The 24,489-nt window shown below is 38.0% G+C and overlaps 1 long non-coding RNA gene across 3 annotated transcripts in view; it reads right to left on the bottom strand.

Moving 5' to 3' along the window:
• Nucleotides 1-24,489, bottom strand: part of LOC120298695 — a 304,072-nt gene that overhangs the window by 172,863 nt on the left and 106,720 nt on the right. For all 3 annotated transcript variants that reach the window (XR_005554174.1, XR_005554173.1, XR_005554175.1), the window contains exon 3: nt 2,997-3,201. This is a non-coding gene — a long non-coding RNA (uncharacterized LOC120298695). The remainder of the gene's footprint in view (nt 1-2,996; nt 3,202-24,489) is intronic.

Consider the following 24,489-nt stretch of genomic DNA (forward strand, 5'->3'; position numbering starts at 1 on the left):
GCACAGCCTTATTAAAGATACAGCAAATACACCAGAGTGATGTGAAACTTACATTCATATAAAAAAAAGTCACACTATTTTAGCCATTTTCTATCCACTGCAGGATGAAGGCCTCTTCCTCATGTTGGCATGTGGAAGAAATAGACCATAATCTGCCATGCTGGTCCAGTGCAGGTTGGCGAATGCATTAGTCTAATTTCCAGTTCCCAAACACACCTAAGATAGAACTGATCCCTTGAGGCTTTGGAAAATACTCTTCAAGATAACTAAAAGTCATGATACTGCTCACATGCACATATGCGTTATTCTCTGAGCCATGTTTCAGAATTATGAGTTCAGAAACACTAAAAATTTGTCTTCCAGATTGAAAACTGCTATCTGTATACTCACCATAGAGATTAAAAACTTTATCATATAGGGCAGTATTATTTTGCCCTGTTGAAAAGGATGATTTCTTGTCATCACTTTTGCAGTCAAACCATGAGATTCTTTTAATGTCAAGTTCTGTTCAAGATAAGCTTGCACAGAAATATACTGTTGTTGGAAGGAGAAAAAAACACAGCAGAGAAAATAACAAGGAAATAATAAAATCTCCACCAGCTGCCATGAAATTATTTTTTCATATAGAGGATATAGTCTATCAAAGTGGGAAAACTTGCAACAAAGCAAACAAACACATTTTGATTTATAGGCAGCGACTGTACAAGCATCCTATGCAAATGATAATAACCTACTTCTAAAGTGATGTTTCAGTTTAGAAAAGGTTCAAAAGGATGGCTATATATTCATGTATGAAATGCATCCCAGTAAAAAGCAAATTCACAAGGTGAATGAATGAACAATGCAGACAGCTGTCTTAATCAAAATTATATCCCACCCCCCTTCCTCTCTTCTAAATAAGCAGCAATTAAAGAATTCACTGCAGAAATGAGCTCCATTAATCAACCTGATTCAGCAGATTGATGCACAGCAATTAAAGCTGTCTAAACAGTTTTGTTAACCTTTAACAAAAATGTGCAGGGAACACACACTGTAAACTAGTTCACAGTTCGGCCAGATGAAGCGTTAGTTTAAAGAATCTGTTTGAAGTTTATTTAGTTTGCTTCAATGCTGCCAGAACGACTTTCTCTCACATACACAAAGACAAAATGTCTTAACACTTAACTGGCAATTTCCACAACTGAGATTTTTATCTTCTTCACAATTAGGTATAAAGAAGAATATGAATCTTTATGGAAGCCTAGAAATCACCTATAATGCAGCAAGACAGATTGACACAAGTGAAAGATGGAGAACTGAATGCTTGTTCAGGAAAACTTTTCCTCTTGCAGTTCCTCACCCCTTTATGTATTTCTGCTGTTTACTACACAAATCAGCAGAGGGATATATTGATTGATTGATTGATTGATTGATTGATTTGTATAGCCACCCATCTCATGTATATATGACTCTTACAACAAGGGGGTACCTTACAAAAGTTAAAACAAACCCCAGACAATAAACAAAATACAATATAAAAACACATCACATAATAGCGGTAAAAAATAATTGAACATAATCAGCAGCCAAGTTACGAAAACACTCTACAACAGTGAGGGCGAACCTTTTAGAGACCAAGTGCCCAAACAGCAACCCAAAACACTTATGCATCGTCGGTTGCCGGATGGGCGTGGCCCATTGGGTAGGCGTGGCCCATTGGATAGGCATGCCCATTGTGTGGGCGTGGCTGCGGTGGTAACGGCACATTGGGTGGGACTAAAAAGTTCAATCCATCAATTCCAACTTTGCAAGATTTTTTTTCCCCGCAAGAAGTTGAAATTGACTGATTGATTGAACCTTTTTTTTTTTTTGCACACGGCGGTGGAGTTCTATGGCGAAAAGGTTTTATAAAACCCAGCTGAAGGCCTAGGACTGGGGCGACGACGTGTGTGCCCACAGAGAGGGCTCTGAGTGCTGCCTCTGGTACCCGTACAATAGGTTCACCACCACTGCTCTACAATATTCAATATAGTCACTGAAGAGGCTATACTACACAATCCAAACCCAATGGGAAAACTATATCTTCAAAGCCTTACAAAAGGCCAGTAGGATCAAGCCCAATTTGAACTCTGAGAGGACGGTATTCCAAAGGGTGGACATAACAAGAGAAAAGGCCTTCTCTTCCTGAGCCCTGTGAGATGAGAGGACCCAGAGCGTGCATCTCCCAATAAAGAGAACTTCCCGATCTATTTCTATGGAAAATCAATAGATAGCAGCAAGTGACAGGTCTTGGCACTGAGATCCCCATAAAATCCTTTGTATATTCACAGAAATAGTATATTGTTTTAAAACAATAATTTACACCTGTATATAATTTCTTTTTTCCTCTTTCTTCCCTTTGAAATTCTCTTTACTGGCCTTTGTTTACAATAATGTTGTTATTTGAAGTTCTCACCTCCCAGAAGCAGAAACTTGTTAGTGATGATAATAACACTTGCCCAATATGAAGATGGCAAACAGCACCAGAGAAGTTAGGTAAACTCATAAGGATATCGTAAAACTTGGTTCCCTCATCAGGCCAAGCTATTCTTTAATTAGGGTTTATTGAAAATACCGCAAAAAGTTATGTTCACGCAACCTGCTCAGACTAAATCATACAACCCATATTATGAATTAAGGTGTGTAAATCTTGGCAAAATATACAAGAAGTTATACATACTTCTTGGAATAGACAGATGTAGTGGAAGATACCTAAATGATCTGACGTGGGTTTTTGATTCTCAGCTGTCTAATAATTGAAAATCTAAGGATCTCCCTCCTAGATTAGATTGCTGGAAATAGAATAAGGAAAGAGGAGAATCAGAAGTGAACTCAATCTTGAAGATTTTATGAACTGGGTTCTGGTACCAATTATACACTCCTGGCAAGTCTATCGTCTGTTTGTTAATTCCAAGTGTATTCTATCTAGTTCCTGCCAAGTAGACCTCCCAAGCATAGTTTTACTTAGTTTTGCATACTTCAGCCTTCCTCAAGAAGGTTCTCTCCAGAAATTGTGTTCCACAATTTTCAGCAATGGTTGAGCTGGCTAATGTTTTATCGCCTGTTCATATCAGATTTTTTTCCTTCTGTAATATCTTTCTCCAACTCCAGACATAAATTGCTGGTAGCATGGTTTAAACATCTTGATTGTTGTCAATTGTTCATATATTGTTTATCATTTGTCTAAAGGAAACAAAAAAAAAATACAGAGGATTTATGAGATACTTATAATTCCAAAGAAGAATTTCTTCCAGTTGTAGAAATAAACAGTCATTTTTTGCAGAAGACAAAATACAAGCCTAATTAAATTATACAGAAGTGGCAGTAGCCATCTTAGCAAACCCACTTTAATGTACAGGTAGTTTCTGCACAACAACCATTCGTTCAGGTTGAAGTTATGACAGTGCTGGAAATAAACTTAGCAACAACCTTGCATTTGCAATGGTCTTAGCATCCCAGGGTCACTTGATCGAAATTTGTGGCCTTCACAGCCAGCTTCCAACAAGCAAAGTTAACGGGGAAGCCAAGAGGAAATCATAAGTTGAAGTCCTGTGACATTCACATTTTAATGGCCCACAGCGATTCAGCTAATAGAGCAGCATGGCAGCCTAGTGTTAAAGACACTCGCCTCCCACTTGGAAAGTTGAGAGTTCAATCATAGGTAGTGGGAGAAGTTTCTCTCTTAGAGCCCAAAGGAAAAATATCTGCTGCCAACCCACATGGTGTAAGGAAGGGCATCTGGCCAGCAAATGCTCAGCTCCATCCAGTCACCCTGACTCTACCACAAATTAAGGGATTACAGGGAATGACTCAGGTAATAACCATAACTGGAACTGACATCATAAATTGGCTTAACAATGCTTAACAATGGAATTGCTGGTTCCTATTGCAGACAATGTATAATCCTTTTGTAGAACACAAAACACTGGATATTTGTAAGATGAATTATGAATGATTAGGCAGCTAATAAACTCTAGAAACCCACAAAAGAAATAAGCACCTGATTAATCTACTGGTCATCAGTTTTATAATCCTATCTACTTCTTTTACTCATTAATACTATAATTATAAATAGGAATGTTTGAAAGTATATTCCATCAATTTTAAACTTTCTCATTTTTAAGAAGCAAACTCTGTTAAAGATCTTTAGGAAAGAAACTTGGTGCATTATTGATGATTGGAACAAAGGAAAACCAGCCCCAAACCACAAGGTAAATTTGCTTACAAATATCATAACTAACGCATCATGGATATCAGATGGCTTTAAGCTCTGTAAAATCTCTGGTATTCTTATGAACATGCATTATCATAACTGCTAAGAGCATCCAAAGAGTCACATTTGATTGTAAAAGGAGAAAAAAAAAATAAGGAATCTACTTTAAAAAAAATCAAGAAAACCAAATCTCTCATAGTGCATGTACATTACTTAAAATTACAATAACTGACTTCCAGCTCAAATGTATTTCACAACTTATAGGTAGTCCTCAACTTACAACAGTTAATTTTGTTACAACAACACTGAAAAAAGTGATTTATGACCATTTTTCACACAACCATGGCAGCATTCTCGTGGTTATGTGATCAAAATTCAGATGCTTGGCAATTGCCATGTATTTAAGACAGTTGCAGTATCCCAGGGTCACATTATCACCTTTAGCAATTTTCTGAGAAACAAAATTAATAGGGAAGCCAATTTCAATTGACAAATGCAGTGATTCACTTAAGAACTGTGGCAAGGAAGGTTGTAATTAAATAGGCAAAACTCACTTAACAACTGTCTTGCTTAGCAATGGAAATATGCGACCACAATTGAGCCCAAAATTTCAGTTGTTAAGCCAGACAATTGTTAGATGAATTTCGTCTCATTTTACGATCTTTCTTGCCACAGCTGTTAAGTGAATCACTGCAGTTGTTAATAACATGGTTGTTAAGTGAATCAGGCTTCCCCGTTGACTTTAATTGTCACAAAATTGTAAAAGATGATCATGTGACCCTGGGACACTGCAACCATCATAAATATGAGTTAGTTGCCAAGCGTCTGAATTTTGATGATATGATCATAGAAATGCTGCAACAGTTCTAAGTGTGGAAAATGGTCATAAGTCACTTTTTTCAGTGCCATTATAACTTTGAACGGTCACTAAATGAATTGTTTTAAGTCGAGGATTATCTGTACTCTTATATTGATCTATGGTTACATCGGAACTGGAATACTTAATGCAATCCATATGTATGTGTTTTTATGTGTGTGTGAGAGAGATTGAGAGAAAGAGAGAGAGAAAAAACAGGATTTAAAAAAAAACTAATTATAGAACAGGTACACAGTCCATATACCACAAGACATGATGAGAGTCACTCTTCTCTCTTCCTCTGTGGGTGAGGAAATGCAAAAGGAGGAAGAAGTCCTGGAATGATTTTGCTGCACAATTTACCTGGAAAGATGTTCTTGCAGTTTAGTTAAGCCAGATCTTATGATCAGCACAGCCGTTTGGGCTTTATAAAGTTACGCTTCAAGACTTGGAGTCACAAGTTGAGCAACTTGTCCAGGAACATGAGTTGCTTGACGCTCTGTCAGTCTTCACCTTGTCTGAAACCTTGCTTCACCTTGCCTGGCCTTGTTCTGTTTGTTTAGCCTTCAGTTCAAGTGAATTCCACTTTATTTTGCCTCATTTTGCCTGAAGTCTGCCACTGGATCAAAGGCTTGCCTGAATGACTATTAAGGAGATAAGAAATTCTCTTCTGTGGCCTGCCCAGTCTGCTATCCAGCAGCCAGGGAAAGTATTATTTTAGCCAATACCATCCTGGATCATTAACCTTTATGGCTTTTCTTCCTTGGTATCTAAATGCCGCACCTAAATGTTTCATTTCTGGTCTTAAATGTCCCCATATGAATATCTGAGGAGGAAAACATTGCTCAGAGTTAACACAGAATAAATGGGCCTGAAGTACTGAAAACAAAGATATTCTGCTTCATAACAAATGCTCAAGAGAGATTGGTGTCTTTAACACATCCTGCCAGGTAAGGTCACAGCTGGACAGATTTCCTCCCACACCTTGCAGTCAACTTCCAATTGCAAGCAGTCTTAAGCTACTATAGAGGCCTGCTATTACCATTACAGAGATCTCTGTAAATAAAGAAGTATGAATCAAGGATGTCTGCCTTCGCTTAGCTCTCGTTGTGTGCAAGATACTGTTTTCAGGGCCAGTGAATTGCCCTGAAGGAGAGGCCAGAAATGCAGACTGTGTCAACAGACACTTCCTTTGAGGAATATGGAATAGGAACAATGTCTCTCATAAAAAAGAAAAAAACAGACATATCATACCGCATGTGCTGCAAATCAGCATTCCCCCACTCCCTGCTTTTAAAGAGAGTATATTTATGTAAGAGGGGGTGGGGGATGTGCTGTTAATGGGCAAGATAAATGTTTATCAGTTACTTATCAGAACCCATGGGTGAAATGACAAGAAACAGGGATTATGATTGGTTGCCAGTTGACCACCAAAACAATACAAATCTAAGAAATTCATTATGTTTCAGAGCAGTCTTCTCCACCACAGAAACTCTTCTGGGAGCTGTAATCCCAACACATTTCAGAATATGTCCCAAGCCATACAAGGACTATATGTGTATTACTGCAAGGTTTTTGCATTGCTCCATGTGGTTATGTTTATTACACAGGAAGTTATTCATGTGAAATAATTAGGCACTTTCATTGTGCCTTAGGCACATTAGCATATGCATATAACAAACTAGACATGTGAACTTGTCACAGGTTCTTTTATATATATACCCAAGTCCAATATATATATGAGAGCCAATACTACCACACATGTCCCTAGGTATCACACATACAAGCATTCAAAGGCTTGTACTCATTATTCATTACTCCACTTTTTCCCACTTCTACACCTCCTCCTCCTCCTGCTCCTGCTCCTCTAAGTACTACTTCTTATGAGTCTTTCTGCTGGAGAATAGTATCTCCCCCACAAACCAGCAAAGCCAGCTGCCTCTCTGCTCAGCTTTTATAGTCAAAACAATTGCTGTGCTGGCTAGGGAGAGGACTTAAAGGGACAGAACAATAGTGAGCACAGGTGCTAGTCATTTTATAGGCAGCCTATCCTCTCACAGAAGCATTTGTCCACATTATATAATATATTCTCATCTTTTCCATTTTTTTTCAAGTTTATGTTACCAAAGGGTGGGCTTTACTACAAATCAGTATCTCACCATCCATTTCCAAATAACTTACGTCTTTTATAAGCTCTGAGGTGGTACGACAAAACACACAACCATTCAACAGAGGGAAAAATGCTACCATTATGGCCTATCACATGAAAATAAGCATAATCTACACTAGTATTGGCCAGTGTGTAGTAGCTAAATATGCCGAATGGCTCTTCTCTGGGAATAAAACTGCCAATATTAGTATTTTCCAAGATCTCACATCTGACTGTTTAGCAATTCCCATCTGACTACAATTCAGCAGTCCCTTTTTCAGAATAACATTTAGGCTTCATATGATATGTAACAGCCACAGCCATCCAAACATAGCATATTGTCCCATAACAGTAGTTAGACACCAGGTTTTATTTTTAGAAGCAATCAAAATATCCAAGCAACTGAATTTAGTAACTCAAAAGGAAGAAAGTGGTGACCTATTTTCAAAGCTAGTCATTTCAAAATTTCTACATTTCTATTTTAGTCAGGCTGTTGTTTCAAAAACTTTCTAAAAGTCTTTTCACTTTTTCCTCTTCTGAGAAAAGGACAAGGAAGTTATCTTGGGCCACTTCAACAGTATATGCAGTAGAACCTGGGCTCCACAACTTTTTTTCTTGCAAGGAATTCAGGCGCAATGAAGTCTTCAGCAATGTGCAAACAATTGTAAATATTCATTCTGAGAATGAATCACCCAGCTGGAAGAGAAGTAACTTTTGTAGATGTGAAAATTTTCAGATACTAAGTTACCGAATATCTCAGTATTTTTTTTATCACCCTACAGCTTTTTTAGAAATTCTGGAAATATCTAAAGTTGAGCAAGCCTATGACTTGAATGCAAAAACATTTTTAATGAATTTCCACAGATTTGTTATTTGGAAAGTAAAATGTTTAACATTTTTGAAAAAGCCACACTTCTTGCCTAACAACAAAGAAATATTTTCTAATGTCAAATAAACTGATTTGTATTTCAGGATTGTGGAAAAAAATCTGCTTTTTGTACTCCTGAATTAGCCTATTGAATAAAATAAACTCTTGCAGGAATTACATTCCTGACCATTTTAGCAATGAAAGAAAAATCTAAATGTCCCAACCAAGGAGACAACGCAGATAAAAGCATGAATTAGATGGGAACTAGGCTCAGCTGTTTAGACCAGCAGGACCCAGCAAACTGATATCTAAAAGTGATAAAGACAAAGTATCTATTCTTATTTACATGTAGAAATATGAACACCTGGACAGAGAAAAAAAGGGGGAATGAACAAAAACCTTTTTTTATTTTTAAAAAAGTAGCTTTGGGAACACTGAAAAGCTTCATTCAACAGGCAAGGCTTCAAATTTCAGAAGTTGATGAAAACAATAACATGATATAAAAGAATGGCAACTGCTTTTAGAAATCTTTATACTCAGAAAATAAGATTGACTAAACCACATTTCATATGGTATTTTGAACTTTGTTTTGCTTTTTTCCTTAAAATTTGTTTTGTCTGTGCCTGCCTGATAAAGTGGAGATGGAATCCAAAATATATGTTGTTATAATATTGATGGTTTTTGTTTTCAGTTATCAGTTTTTCCCCTGATTTTTCTAAACAGCAAAAGATGTGACATTTCTTAAGAGTACAGCAACTTGCAGTTCCAATTTACAGCATGTTAAAGTAAACTCAACCAATACTATTATAATAATTGTCTAAACAAACTATGTTTTTCAGTTTTATACACAAACTGTACAGAATATCATTCAGAATATACTGTATATATTTACAAAATCATTTCCAAATTATAGAATTTATGTATTTTAAGTCCAGAAATGTCTATTCACACTCTTCTAGCACTTTGAAAATTCTAAAACTTCTCACTCTACTAATTTTATGGTACATAATTATAAGATTTTTTTCTATACACATTTCTATCATTACCATCCTAAGAAGTGTAAGTTGGCTCCTTGGATGGAAAAAGTAATCCAAGACAATTAGGCACCCCTTTGGTGCCTATCTTTAGTGGCTTATCATGCACATCTCCAGGTTTTTTGCTAACATTGCACTGACTATGACTACAAGGTCTGTGCCAAGTATTAGCCAGACTACCAAATCAGAGTACCTTAATTTCCAGTGGAAATATTGCATATGTATTCATGTCATCACACGTGTGAGTTAATTATCCCTGCTTCGGGCACCGCACTTGATGAGGCATGGACTTACCAAGCTGTAGCTCTCTTCATATAGAAAGTTCAGAATGTTAAATAAAACAACAGAGGAAAACTGGCCCAGGAGGAAAAAAAAGGAAGGAGAGTGTCAAGCTATTTTCCAAGGCGCCTGAAGGCAGGACAAGAAGCAACGGGTGAAAACTAAGCAAGGAGCGAAGCAACCTAGAACTAAGGAGAAACTTCCTGACAGTTAGAACAATTAACCAGTGGAACAACCTGCCTCCAAAAGCGGTGAATGCTCCAAAACTGGCGGTTTTTAAGAAGAGACTGGACAGCCATTTGTCTGAAATGGTATAGGGTTTCCTGCCTGAGCAGGGGGTTGGACTAGATGACCTCCAAGGTCCCTTCCAACTTTACTACTACTACTACTACTACTACTACTACTACTACTACTATTATTATTATTATTATTAAGTATGAGGTTCTGTTTCCACAAACCACGGAAAGGTAAATGAAAGAAATGGATGAGATTAAAGTGGTGTCGTTTTACTTCATATTTCATAGGAGTTTCATAATACCCAAAGCAAATGAATTCACTTTGTATTTGACATATCAAATTCTGCAAGAAGATAAACGTGGCATTCTCTGATAAAGACAGCCACAATATTCACAGAGCAGCAACTGGGGGTCGGATGCTGTTTTCAGTAATAACCACCAGTTTTACTGTCACATCTAATTTAAAAAGAAGGCACTATTCGGTGCAACTGCATTTGTGTGTCACGCACGCCCAATCTAACACTAACCACAACAGCAGTTTGGGCTAGAAAGCAGAAAGAATTATGAATGGCAACTGGCAGAAATAATAGAATGGAGATTCTAACACTTTGTATTTTGAAATGTGTGCATTAAACCACCATATCACATGGCACAAAGCAGAACAGTCAAAAGTTTAGAATATTTTTTATTCTTCACTAAAAGGGGGATTTTAACATGTAGCTCATTCAGTTGATGAGCTCAGAAGTAAACTATTAATATGTTTACTATACTGTCTCACAATGTGAGATCGGCATCTTTACAAACAAAATCGACATCATATAGGTAGTCCTTGACTTATAACCGTTTGCTTAACGGCCATTTGAAGTTATGATGGCACTGAAAAAAGTGAGTTACAATTGGTCCTTGAATTTATGACTGTTGCAGCATCTTCACTTAATCATGATTTGAGCACTTGGCAGTTGGCAGGTATTTGTGATAGTTACAGGGTCCCAGGATCACCTGATCACCATTTGCAGCCTTCACAGGGGGCTTCTGACAAACAAAAGTCAAGGGGGAAACTGGATTCAGTTAACGACCACATGATTCCCTTAATGACTGTGGCAAAATGGTCATAAAATATCCATGTCTTACTTAATGACTGTCTTTCTTAGTGGCCAAGGTTCTGATCTCAGTTGGCGTTGTAAGTTGGGGACTATTAGTATTGCCAAATGCAAAGCGCCCTGGCTTAAAATGTGAAATGTAAGTGATCTAAAACTGGGACATGCTTTTATATGTGCATTTATATGTACTTATGCTAATTTTATTGTGCCTGCTATCTAAAAAGGGGATAACAACTTTCCTCCCCCAGATGTATAGGTTTTCAAAGCTTTTCTGCTCTTTTAGGCTACTCTCCTGTATATCTTTGCTTTTTTTTCCCTCCCTGCATCAAATTAAAATAGCCACTTGTTTGAAAATTGTTCTCATGCAAAAAAAAAAAAAAAACCTTCAAAAGATTTCAGGAATAGCTATTTGAGCTATTGCTTGCTTTCTAAATAATTAAGCCATATAAACAAGTAGAATAGACTTAGATATATTCTGAAAATTAAGTTAAGAGAAGTATGGAAAATGATACTGTATTACCAATTCAGCAAAATACAATGTTCTAATGCCAAAATAAATGTGCAGATTAGGTTGAACTCCTGAACCTCCATTATGGTGAGTTCATTTGAAGTATTTCCTAATAAGGATAGTGATCAACCAGATATGATTCCTTGAAAAAACAAAATCATTAACAATATTTCAACTCGATACAGCTTACTACAGTGGTGGCGAACCTATGGTACGGGTGCCAGAGGTGGCACTCAGAGCCCTCTCTATGGGCACGTGCACCATGCCCCGGAGATGGCAACTGTCCCTCTTCAACCAGCCGCCTGCTAACTCGCCGAGTTCCCATGTGGCCGGATGCATCACGGCACGGCTGGTTTACCTCCCCCCCGTCCCATCCCTCCTGGCCTCGCATGTTCTCCTTTTCCGGGGCACAACCCACTGCATCGCCTCCTCAGCTGTCGGCTTCTTTGAACTGCTGGCGGCAGGTTGCGAAGTCCCAGAGTGCACCAAATGAGGGGCCAACAGGCTGTGGCTGCTGACAGACACCATTGCCCCCCATGTACTCACTGGCCTCTGTGTGCGGGGGCCGATGGTGTCAGGCAGCAGCCGCCCCGGCCCTTGCCTTACCCCATGGCAATGGCACCCCACCCTGCCTCACCTCACCCTGCAGGACGAGCCTCCTGCCTACCGCTCCACCTGCCAGAGACTCCGTGAATCTCCCCCAACCCTGCCCACGCCCACAGGCATCCCTCCCCATGAGCAACACTGAAGTGACCACGCCCACCTTGGCCACACCCACCCAATCTGCCATGCCCACCACAGCCATGCCCACCCAGTGGGCCATGCCCACCTGGCACCCAGCGATAAATAAGTGGGCTTTGGGTTGCAGTTTGGGCACTTGGTCTCTAAAGGTTCGCCATCACTGGCTTAGTAAAACATTAAAGTAATTTAAGAAAATCTCTCTACTATTTCCTACAGAAACTTTACAATTACCAAGCAATAAAAGAAAGGTAGGAAGTTTAGTACTTTAAATTAGAGTGTATAACCCATCTCAGTAGGCTTCTATTCCAGTCTGAAAGCACTTATTACAGTATTGCTGCTTTTAACTGAACGTCTTATAATGGAAGACATGTGGTATTATGCATGATCTCATAACTCAATTTCCTCAGGTATTTGTCCTGCAGCAGGAAGCAACTTCCATTCACAGTGCCACACGTAAATCTCTTAATTATGGACTCTTACAAACATAAATCACAGGTTCACTGAAATGGCTTAAGTCATTCTTGTTAAAAGAAGGAACGTGCATTAGATAAGGGTTGAACCATTTTATGTCAGTAGAAGCAACTACTTCTATCTGTGTTTGTTTAATTTTTTTTTTTAGTCTGAATACAATTAGAATGTAGAGCAGTGGTGGGATTCAGCCAGTTCACACCACTTTAGCAGAACTGGTAGCTAATTTTTTGTTGCCCAGGCCCAGAATGGACTTCCGGAAGTGGCATCCACACAGAGAACTAGTTGTTCACATATTTGAATCCCACCACTGATGAAGAGTATATAATACACACACATGCAAGCAATAGAATTCTTATATACCGTATTTTCCAGCATATAAGGCGACCCGGCGTATAAGACGACCCCCGACTTCGGCGCCAAGTTGCATGCCTAGAAAGTCATCTTATACGCCGGAAACTACCATAATTTCTGGCGTATAAGACGACTCGGCATATAAGATGACCCCCAACTTCGGTGCCGATTTCAACGCTTTAGAAAGTCGTCTTATATGCTGGAAAGTATGGTAAACCCTGGACAAATGCATTAACATCAGCAAAAGATCATTTTTGGAACTTCTGTGTATAAAACCAAAGAAAGTTAGAGATGAAATTCTTTTCTAATTTTAAAGATTGATTATCTAACTGGTTAAAAAAACTGCATTGTTTTCCCTTAAAGCACAGAATCAGAATAAAATTTTAAGCAAAAAGTCTAAAGTTTAAGTCTGGCCTTAGCCATGAAAACCAGCTGGATGACTTTAGGCCAGTCTCTCTCTCTCTCTCAGCCCTACCCACCTCACAAGATTTTAGCTATGGGGAGAGGAGGGAGGAATAAGTGTGTTGGATATGTTTGCAACTTCAAAAATAATAAAAGTGGGATATAAATAATAAAGAAAGAGCCCAAACAGATCTCTTACTACAAGCATAAACACAGTTATTTCAAATACAGAGAGTCCTTGACCTAACAACCAAAATTGTTGAGCCCAACATTTCCACTGCTAAGCAAGACAGTTATTAAGTGAGAATTGACCCATTTTACAACCTTTCTTGCCACAGCTGTTAAGTGAATCACTGCTGTTAAGTTAGTAACATGGTTGTTAAGTGAATCTGCTTTCCCCATTGATTTTGCTTGTCAGAAGGTTGCAAAAGGGGATCGCATGACTCCGGGATGCTGCAACTGTTGTAAATATGAACCAGTTGCCAAGCATCTGAATTTTGATCATGTGACCATGGGGATGCTGTGACAGTCATAAGTCACTTTTTCAGTGCCATTGTAACTTTGAACGTTCATTAGGTGAATGGTTGTAAACTGAGGACTTACCTGTATATTTCAGGATTGTTCCTCATTATAACTATTAACAACTTAAACATATAAATGCTTAGACCTACAATTAAATCTAGAGTACAATTGCCTTTTTCATATCAGCATCAGATCCCTGACCTTGGCTCTTTCAGCATGTGGATCCTGTGAGATATCCTTCTGTTATGTCAGCACATTTTCCAGGAGTGATTTATTATAGCACCTACAGTCCTGACACCCAATGATTGATATCTGGGGGTGATTCTGAACATTAAAAATATTTGCATGCTACTATTTCAGTACTGCTAATATATAACTAACATGTATCTACATCCATTATATTATAGAGGACAGGCAAATATGTCTTCAAGCGTTAATAGGTATCACTAAAAGTATAATGCAATAAACCATTCACAGTTGGCTTGGTTATGCACACCACTGAATACATGTCTGGTTGTCTGGTATGTGAATAATAAACACTTTAATCCCTGTCATGATTCATTTAGCAAAGATCTTATGAAAGTTAGAAGTATCTGATCTGAATATACAGATATTGCCAAAGTATTGGTAAAGAATCCCAATTTGCATAAAATATAAGTTGAAATAAGAATATATTAAATTATGTATCAGAAGCAAAATGTCTGCTCTACGAACTGTGGTATAAAGAATTCACTTGTGTCAGTTTCAACTTAATTCAGGTCAAATTGGGATTCTTGGGGGGGAAATGGAGGCACTTGTATATTGGAAGCTAATTCACTGACTTCAATAGAGAAATTCCTTATCAGAACAACATACAGGTGGTCCACAACTTATATATGTAATTGAGTCTACAATTTCAGTCATACAGTATGCGGTGACAATCATAAAGCAGGACACCACGTGACCACACCCGATTTTATAACGTTTTTTGTAGCAGTCATTAAGTGTATGGAGCAGTCATTAAGCAAACACCATGGTTATTAAGTAAACCCATTGTTCACTATGGGATGGTTTTTGCTGGAAATCAGAAATAAACCCTGGTTTCCAGCAAAAACATCATAACTCATGATCACATAACTATGGGGCACTGCAAATGAGCATAAATACAGGCCTGTTGACAAATGCCTAAACTGAAGTCACATGACCAAATATCAGAACTTCAAATCAAGGCCCTTGTTTGGGGTCCATCATAACTTTGAACAGTCACAAGGCCACCGGTCATACGTCAAGGACTTCCTGTAATCATTTACATATATCAGGTATTTTGCTTAGCACGTCATACTATAGAAAGTAAAAAGAAATCAATATCAATACATAAAATTTGCATAATTATTCCAAAATAAAATCATTGCTCATTAAAAGCAAGAAAAAAAGCAGAGATTCTCCTTTTTAATCTACAATACTGCATTCTCATTTGAGCAAATGAAAGTTTCCTTAATAAAGCCCTAAGGAGTTATGTTGTTACTGTCAGAATATTTCCCTTGAACCAACTCTAAAGTAATTCTGTGGCTTCTCTCCAAAACTAAGACAAATACTTACCATCTTCAGTATTAAGAATGCTTGGGGGGGGGGGGAGAGAGAACAGGACAGGAAAACAAGGACATATGTACAAACAAGCAAATTAGGCAACTCTTCCAATGTGGAAGTGAGATTCTAAAATAAGCAGCAATATTTGAAAGACCAACATTAAGTTCTCATTGTGGTTTAGACATGTTCATATTACACGCACTGTAAAGTGTATACGTCTGCAGACAAGTCAACATTGTAATAGTCTTTGTGGTTTATGAAACTGGGTAGGTTAAATACAGTTCAGTGATTCCCCATACAGTAACTACATGAAGACAATCTATACTGGTGCCTGAGTCACTGGCCATAGCTGCACGTAAAAGAGTTTCTAAAATTTTGATTACTCTGTGCCTACGAATATTTGTACATCATATTTAGTTGAGGCTAAACATAGAAGGAATGAAGTACTGGGCATATTAATAAGAGCCCCAACTGACCAACACTGAAGAAATTGTTTGAATATACTTTCTATGTGGAAAGACTTTTTGAATAGTCTGTTGAATATAATTAAGCAACAGACATATTAATAGTTAATTTTATAAAATTATCTATTAAGTTGCATTTTAAATTTATCTTTAGTTATAAGTTCTCAATATTTTCACAGAACTGCGTACAATGCATTTAACTTGTTAAACCCTGTTAATGACTTGTCTACCAAAACATTAAGTGTTTATTTTGCAATTTCACTGTTGTTAATTAAACTGACTTCCCCCCCCCCCACATGTTGACCCTTATTTCCAATCATCTTGAAACCAAACCTAAGAAGTAAAAATAAGTAAATTATCCCTAGGTGCAATTCTCTGTCTCATTCCTTCATAAGAACATAACTCTTTGGTGAAGGGTTAGCATCTGACAAGTGTACTGCATAAATTCAATACCTGGGCTTAGTGGACATAGATATAAATATCTAGTATATGGAATTCTCTTTTTCTTGGTTACCTCTCTTCATTCAAAACATTCTTGAATACTTATAGCCATGCACTAATCAGATATAAAACTGCTGCCCTCTCAGCCTACTTCAGTAGGCTTATCATCAGATCAGTAAATAAGAAACATATAGAAGACCTTGTTCTCTCATGGTTTTATTCCTCCATGTTTTCCAACTAATTGATGAACAGGTCAAGGGATATGCTCTAAATCTCCATATGTCAAGTTGTATAACATCGAATCTAATACCCCAAAAAAGAAACTACTGATGCAAAAGCTCACTAATTGCTACTTTTCTAAGTTACTAAAGAAAGCCCCATAAAAACATGAATTTGGACAGAAAACCTGCCATTTTATATCAACAGGGCTTTTCACAGAAAACAGCAGCTGTCCAACACTAAGTTAAAGGAGAAAATACCTGCTAAAATGTGATATAGCAAATACACACACTACATTTTCAGGATATTGTCAAAATAGTTCCAGAAAAGACTTTCAGAAACACTGTCTATTAACCTTCTTCAAGTTAATACAAGAATACAAGAAAGCTATAATCAAAGACATATGAAAAATTTGCAATAGTGGAGAATATGTGTAGCTCACGTGTAGGATGAGGGCAATAGTGGGATTCAAATATGTGAACAATCAGTTCTCTGTGTGGATGCCCTTTCCGGAAGTCCTGGGCCTAGGCAGCAAAAAATTAGCTACTGGTTCTGCTGAAGTGGTGCGAACCAGCTGAATTCCACCACTGGATGAGGGTGAAGATTCGTTCTCTGAGCTTGTGGGTTTCTGAATATTTTGTTACCAGGCTAAGTAACATTATCAGCAGAGTTTAGGGGATGTCAGTGTCAGTGTTCCTCTGTTTATAAGGGCTTCATGTGGTCACTAGGTCTTGTGATGAGCCAGGTGTGGGTGTGTCAAGTGAGGGTCTTGTAATGGGTGTTGTGATGGGTCAGGTGTGAGTCATCAGTGAGAGTCTTGTATGGCTCTTGTGATGGGGAGGTTACATCAGGAGGTGGGAGGTCATTGGGAGGTGAAGTGCTGGTTGGGAGGGACTTGCGTGGGTTGGTTGAGAGTCGGTGCTGTCTTTGGTTGGCTGTGTGGTTGATTTGGGTTCTGAGCGGTTTGTAAGCTGGTTGTAGGTCAATGAGTCTGTTGATGGAATTGCTTGTGGAGTGCCAGGTTTCAATGAACTCACATGTGTGCCTGGTAGTAGTGTGGCCGATGAGTTTTGTGTTGCTCCAATCAAACTGGTGCTATTTGGTGACAGTGTGGGTGGAGATTAAGGATTTGGGATTGTGACATTTGACTGCCAGTCAGTGTTCATGGATCCTGGTTTTTTGTTTGTCCCATGTAGAATTGGTTGCAATTGTTACAGTTGATTTTGTATATTACATTGTTTCTTTCCTCCTTCTATATCTTGTCTTTGGTTCTGGATAATTCCTGGCGAAGCGTGGCTGTGGGTTTGTGGGCTATTGCTATTAATAGTGTTATGTGAGCACCTCTTCATACATCATTAAATCCAAAGCGCCACATAGTCCTACAACCTACTATCTTACTGTTATTACTGCTAGAAATGACTATTGCTATTCTGCAGTATTTAACACCTATATTACAGCCAAACTGTCATTTGATGTAAAGTGTCTGGGGATCCCCATCTTTTTTTCTTTTAATTCAATTGGGAATAGTAAAAGACCTAAACAGGTGCTTATGACCAGCAATGCAACATTCAATAAATTGGAAATCAATTAAGACAGTTAAAATGCTGTGGGTAGTGTATTAATAGCTAGAGATAAGAATGTGTGGATGGGTCTGCAGCCACATTTTATAGCTATATATACCTATTTAATTCTGCTTTGCTCATATTTCGTTCAAAACAGCCTTCCCCCAACTAGTTAGTTGGTATGTTCATTACAGCCTTTCCCGGAAAATTAAAATCTTGCTGTAGCTTTGCTTCATTGAGCAGCATCTCATTAGCTACTTGAAACAACCAGCTGAAGGATTGCTTCATCCCATATGGATCTCTTTACTTCCTAGGATCATCAATGGAGCCCCCATAATTATTCCAGCTGCTCATCCACCTAATGTCAGCAAGAAATATTTCTTGGTAGGCATGCTTATGCTGAAGAGCTTTACTTTGCTTTTGCTTTTTTTGCATCTCATCAAATACTGAAATGTTTCATTTTTTAAAAAAATACAGTAGTTTTCCTCTCTTGACTGTTTACTTACTTTTGCTGAGAATATTTCACTGTTTGATTTTGATCAGCTTCTCCCTCACTGGTTCTAATGAAATCATTTTATGACTTTCATTCTGTTTGTCCCAATTTTTATCTTGGCCTTTCAGGAAAGGTTCGAGAAGGAGTGACATATCCTCTTGAAGTAGAGGAAACAGAATCACTATAATGTCTTGTTAAACTTTGTTGAAAGCTATAACAAATGCAAACAGAGGAATTGCATCCTGCCACAACTGAAAGTGTTAAAGGCTTTCTATTTGTTTCCAAATGCAATTGAAACTAATGATGCCCATTTGTTGAAATTACCTGCGGAGTACTTGATCAAGATATTCCCAATTTCAGAAATGGGATGAGTGAATAAGAATACTGTTATATTTGTCAGGACCAATTTTCCACCGTTGGCTGACCATTTCCCCAGAAGCATTTTCACTCCCCAGTTAATGACGCCAGGCATCAGGGAGGCTGGGGAAGGAGCTGGCAAGCATTATCCACATTGGGTGAATCTGGTACTGGTTATGTAGGGAGCACATCAATGAATAGGTTAGAGGAATCACAGACAGGTATGAAATATGAAGCTTTACGAAACAAAAAATATGTATGCATTATGTGTGCATATGAGAGAGGGAAATACCAGTAAAAGGCAAGATGAAGGATGGGGAACCACCCCAAATTGCTGATACTGCTCCTTTCAATCTCCCTCATAGCCCAAACCCCCCTCCTTCCTACTCAGTAATTGTGCCAATAAGAAAAAAAATATGTTTTGTTTTCCAGCTATTGTATATATCATGGCCCACTTGCAGTAATTCTGCAATTCACCACAGATCCGCAATCAATCGATCAATCAATCAATCAATCAAAATAGAGCTAGAAGGGGCCTTGGAGTTCTTCTAGTCCAACCCCTTGCTCAAGTAGGAGATACTATATAATTTGAGAACAAGTAGCTCTCCAGTCTCTTCTTAAAAACTTCCAGTGATATAGCACCCACAACTTCTGAAGGCAAGTTGTTCCATTGGTTAATTATTCTCACTATTAGGAAATTTCTCCTTAATTCCAGGTTGTTTTTCTCCTTCATTAGTTTCCATCCATTGTTTCTTGCCTTGCCTTCTGGTACTTTGGAAAATAAATAGAGTTCCTCTTCTTTGTGGCAACCCCTCAAATACTGTTATCATATCACCCCTAGTCCTTCTTTTCTCTAGACTAGCCATACCTAATTCCTGCAACCGTTCTTCATATGTTTAGTCTCCAGGCTTTTAATTATCCTAGTTCAGTGGTGGCGAACCTATGGCACGGGTGCCAGAGGCGGCACTCAGAGCCCTCTCTGTGGGCACGCGCGCTGTCGCCCCAGTCCTAGCCCTTCAGCTGAGTTTTATAAAACCTTTTCACTTTAGGCCTCCACCGCTGTGTGCAAAAAAAAAAAAGGTTCAATCAATCAATCAATTTCAACTTCTCGAGGGGAAAAAAAAAAGATCTTGCAAAGTTGGAATTGATTGATTGAACTTTTTAGTCCCACCCAGTCTACCGTTATCACTGCAACCACGCCCACCCACTGGGCCATGCCCACCCAATGGGCCACACCCACCCAGCACCCGATGATGCATAAGTAGGTTTTGGGTTGCAGTTTGGGCACTTGGTCTCTAAAAGGTTCACCATCACTGTCCTAGTTGCTCTTCTCTTCACTTTTTCCAGAGTCTCAACACCTTTTTGTAATATGTTGACCAAAACTGGGTGCAGTATTCCAGGTGTGGTCTTGTTTAGAAACCATCACTAGATCAAAGGCCCAGAAGGAGGACTGAGAAAGTGTTCCAGGCATTTCTAGTCAAAGCCCTTTTTACAATTTCTTGAAATTTGAAGAAAATGGTCATGATCCTACATGAATGCCTTATCCACTCCTCCACTAAGCCCATCAAAGCCTTAGAAATTGATTTACAGGCTGCCTTCTTTCACCATGCAGCCCTTTTAACAGGTGTACAAAGATAATAGAAATCACATACTCTCATTCTTCATGAAGAAAACTTAAGGGAGTCAGCGATGATCAAACAGCTGTCTGCTCAAACAAAGCCAGAAATATAAATCCCCTTACAGTCTTTAAAAAAAATAGCTCAAGTATTCACAAAATTGTTTCTTTACAATTAAGGCAACAATTTGTGTTTTTCTTCAGCACCAAAACTGTAAATCTCATAGGAAAACATGGGAAAAAGCACAGCAGGAAACTATTCCCCAGGCTGATAATTTGAACATAATTTAGTTTACAGTTAACTCCCAGACTTCTATAATGTCCTTTATCATCTATGAAGCTGTTTCCTTACTGCTCATTACTATTACCCATAATAAGACAAGAAAAGATGTTTTGATGCAAAACAGAAAGGGCGGTGGGGGGGTGGGGAAGGTCTCTCTTCAGTCTACAATATATTTAAGATGGTTTTCTTTAAATCTGCACAGACCATCCAAGAAAGGAAGTAGAATCTTGAGCTTAGGAAATCTAAGGGATATCTACCTACATCCCTTTGTGAAGAGAAGCGAATATTCCAACATTGCTTCCCCTTTCAACATATCTTTGTTGTTCCTTGATAGAAACATGGATCATAGCCACCCACAACTTGAAGCCATCAGTTGTTCTGAAGCATTGGCCATGATAGCAAGCTGTAGTCCAATCTGAGTGGAGGGTACTATGATGGAGAATATTGGCATGCAATAATTATAATTAGTTCTTTTCTTAGACTATTTCCATTACATTAAATGTTATCAAGTCTATTATAAAGTTTGGCTAATCCACTGTTCTGCACATCAAAACATACATACCAGCCTAAAGCAGGGGTGTCAAACTGCCGGCCCATGGGCCGGATACGTCATGCCGAAACCGCGCCCACCCCATTGCTGGCGATGGAAAAAAAATTGTGATACGTCACGACACGTCATGTGACATTGTGAGTTTGACACACCTGGCCTAAAGGAATATGTTCTTATATATTAACAGCACTACCGATAAAGATGTGACTTCAACAGAGCTTATTCCCAGGAAAGTAGGTACTAAGTTACAGACTAAGAAGCAAAACAACTAAAGTGTATTGTTAAAATTATGTAGAAAAAAAAATACAAAATAAGATTTATAGTCAAATAATTAACAGTGAGTATTATGTCCCAGCAAAAGGAGGAAAAATAAGCAATACTGTAACAATAATATACATACGTGTTAGGCTAACCATACAGTATATAATTCAATAACAAATTCTCTGAAGAAATCATCTGATTAAAGTTTCAAACAACCAATATGATATTTTAGAACTGAATCACATCTATTACAGAAAGGTGGAATGTGGTATTTTTAAAATAAATGTATGATGTGAAGTGAATCCATTGTTTGTGGAACTTAAAAACACAGGTGTGGAGAGGAAGTACTGTTGCATTAACTTTCAATATTTTGAGTTCTCCAACATGCTATTTAAAGAGAAGCACTTATTAATTAATTCTGGGCAAAAGAGAATGACTATAAAAACAATCACCATTGTTTTGATTCAGTTATGGCAACAGTAAGAGTTGGGATCCTAGAAGTAACTAAATAAGCAAAGCATATTATTTTGCTCTTCAAACATGCTCTGGGTAGCTGAACATCAAGTATGAATTAATCAATATTCTTGTGTAAATGAATGAGTGTATTCCATTCCTACAGGGGAACATTAAATATTAAAACTTGGAGATACTGCCACCATACTTCTGGGTGATTCAGTACTCCTCGACATGGATTTGTATAGATAAGCCTTCCTATTACACTCCTGGCTATTTCACATATTTGAAATAAAGAACATTAATTCACATTTCACTCTGAGTTTAAAAGGTATGAAGCCTGGGTAACAGCTTATTTTCAAGTAAGTAATTTGAAATATAGAAGCATCTCAAGATAAACCATTTCCCTTAATTTGGATTTCAAAGTGCAAGAGATAGAGAGAGAGAGAGATCTGAACTGAAATGTGGTAGACAAAAATGTGATAGACAATTCAGAATCTATAACTGGATTTATTTGGTTCCTAATACTAGCTTTCTCCAATCTGATGCAACCCAAATGTTTTGCATTCTAATTGCCACAAGCCACAGGCAGTCCAAAATTTCCTAACAATATGACATTATAAACTTTAAGAGTATAATGAGAGCATATGAAGAAATGACAATATGGATGAATACATATGTACAATAATTTTCATACATAACTTCACCAAGAACAGGCATAATAAGGGGTTTAAAGTGATCTCTTGAAAATGTCTCCACAGTCCCTTGTAGATAGATATATTGAGATATGTTGTTGCATAGCAAAGTTACACTGAACTGCTTCAGAATTTCTCTAGTTGGTCTCTTTACTTGTTGGCAATACTATTTTATTATGGACAGAGAATAAACGTTCACCCTTCTCCACTTCTCAAATACTGTATGTAGATATACACAGCCTGTTTTTCTAAGCAATGTCTGTCCTCACAAGGCCTTTTTTGAGGTCACTGAGTAGGTGGAGAAAGACAGTTATGCCAAAAGTATCACTGGAGTCAGCAAACACAACTATCAAGAAGACACTAACTAAGGAGTCCACAGGGAAAAGAAAAAAAGGAGTGCAAAAGTGGTTTATCTTGTACGTATATCCAGTTGTTAGGTGTGTTTTCTTTAAATACAGTGGCGAAAACACACAAACCCAAGGCACCAACATAAATTATAAATGCCAACGAGCAGCATTCATGTGGCACCTTCACTGGGTCAGGCTTGATTTGGCTTACCTAGGCATCCTTCTTTCCTACCCTAAAAATTAATTGGCTAAAGCAAGTGTCTCAATGATTTAGCACGTGGGAATGGCATTTTTTTTATCCCACTTTATTTTTTTTATTCTGTTTGTTCTTCATACAGTTAGAGGGAGGTAATGTCAGGGCGATCCCTTTTTAAATAAGTCATGCCCATCTTGAGTGGTGCTATGATTAAAAGTGAATTTAATGCTGAACTTAGGCAATTCTGCCAACAACTAGGCAGAATTCCTTGCAAACTGCTAGCAGCACTCTACCAGTTCATCTTGGTGGTTTAAAGGTCCACACATATGCTGTTGTGTAGAAGCCGGAAATTAGTAAACAATATTGTCAACTTTCCCTAACTTTAGGCAAAACATAGATACTTAGATAGCTGACCCCAGATAAACCTGATTCTAAATAAACACTGTCCTCTTTTTTACCTCTTCCATTAGTGCAAACAAAATGTAGATCTAAAAATAAGCTATGTAATCACTTGCGGCAACAGAGATTTCTCAACAAGCCACCCACTTGAATAATGGCTGTCTCAGCATATAACTATGCATCTACATGGCTAAAACAAATATATATAGTGACAGGAGACAGAGAATGATGAGGTTTAATTTTTTTCAGGCTTTTACTCATCCATTAAACTTTGGACTGGTACACATCAAAAAGATAGTCCAGACTTTAGAGACCTTATCTCTTGCCTGTTCTGATGATAAATGAGCCTTCCCCCCCCCCAAAAAAAAAATCAAACATGCCATACTTGACTCACACACAGCTTGGCTGAAAGGACAGATATGGAAGTCAGCATTCCTCATTCTCTTCACTTTCTGCATTCATAGTAATCCTTCAGCTGATGTAAACACCATCTAGTACTGTTTGGAACAGAGACCACCCAGCAGTCAACTGGCTCTTTCATTATCTGTGTTTTGTAGTAGCATTCTGCCTACAACCTGTTTATAGATTGTACATTCTTAAGAAAGAATCTGAAGCAAATTAACAAAATACATAAGCTCAATTTTTAATCCAAAATTGTTCCACTTGGTTTTGTGAGGTCTCGTAATTCAGAATATCAGTCTAAAACATTATAGTCTCCTTTTATAAATAGTGTTGCAAGAGTTGCCTGCTGCCAAGACTGATCATTTTGCAACCTCCTCATCTTTCCTAGGCCATCAATCTTTATCCCAACAACAAATTTTATTATTAATTGCTATTACA

Source organism: Crotalus tigris, unplaced genomic scaffold (assembly GCF_016545835.1).
Source record: "Crotalus tigris isolate CLP2741 ecotype Arizona unplaced genomic scaffold, ASM1654583v1 scf7180000024119.3904262, whole genome shotgun sequence".
Taxonomy (NCBI): Eukaryota; Metazoa; Chordata; class Lepidosauria; order Squamata; family Viperidae; genus Crotalus; species Crotalus tigris.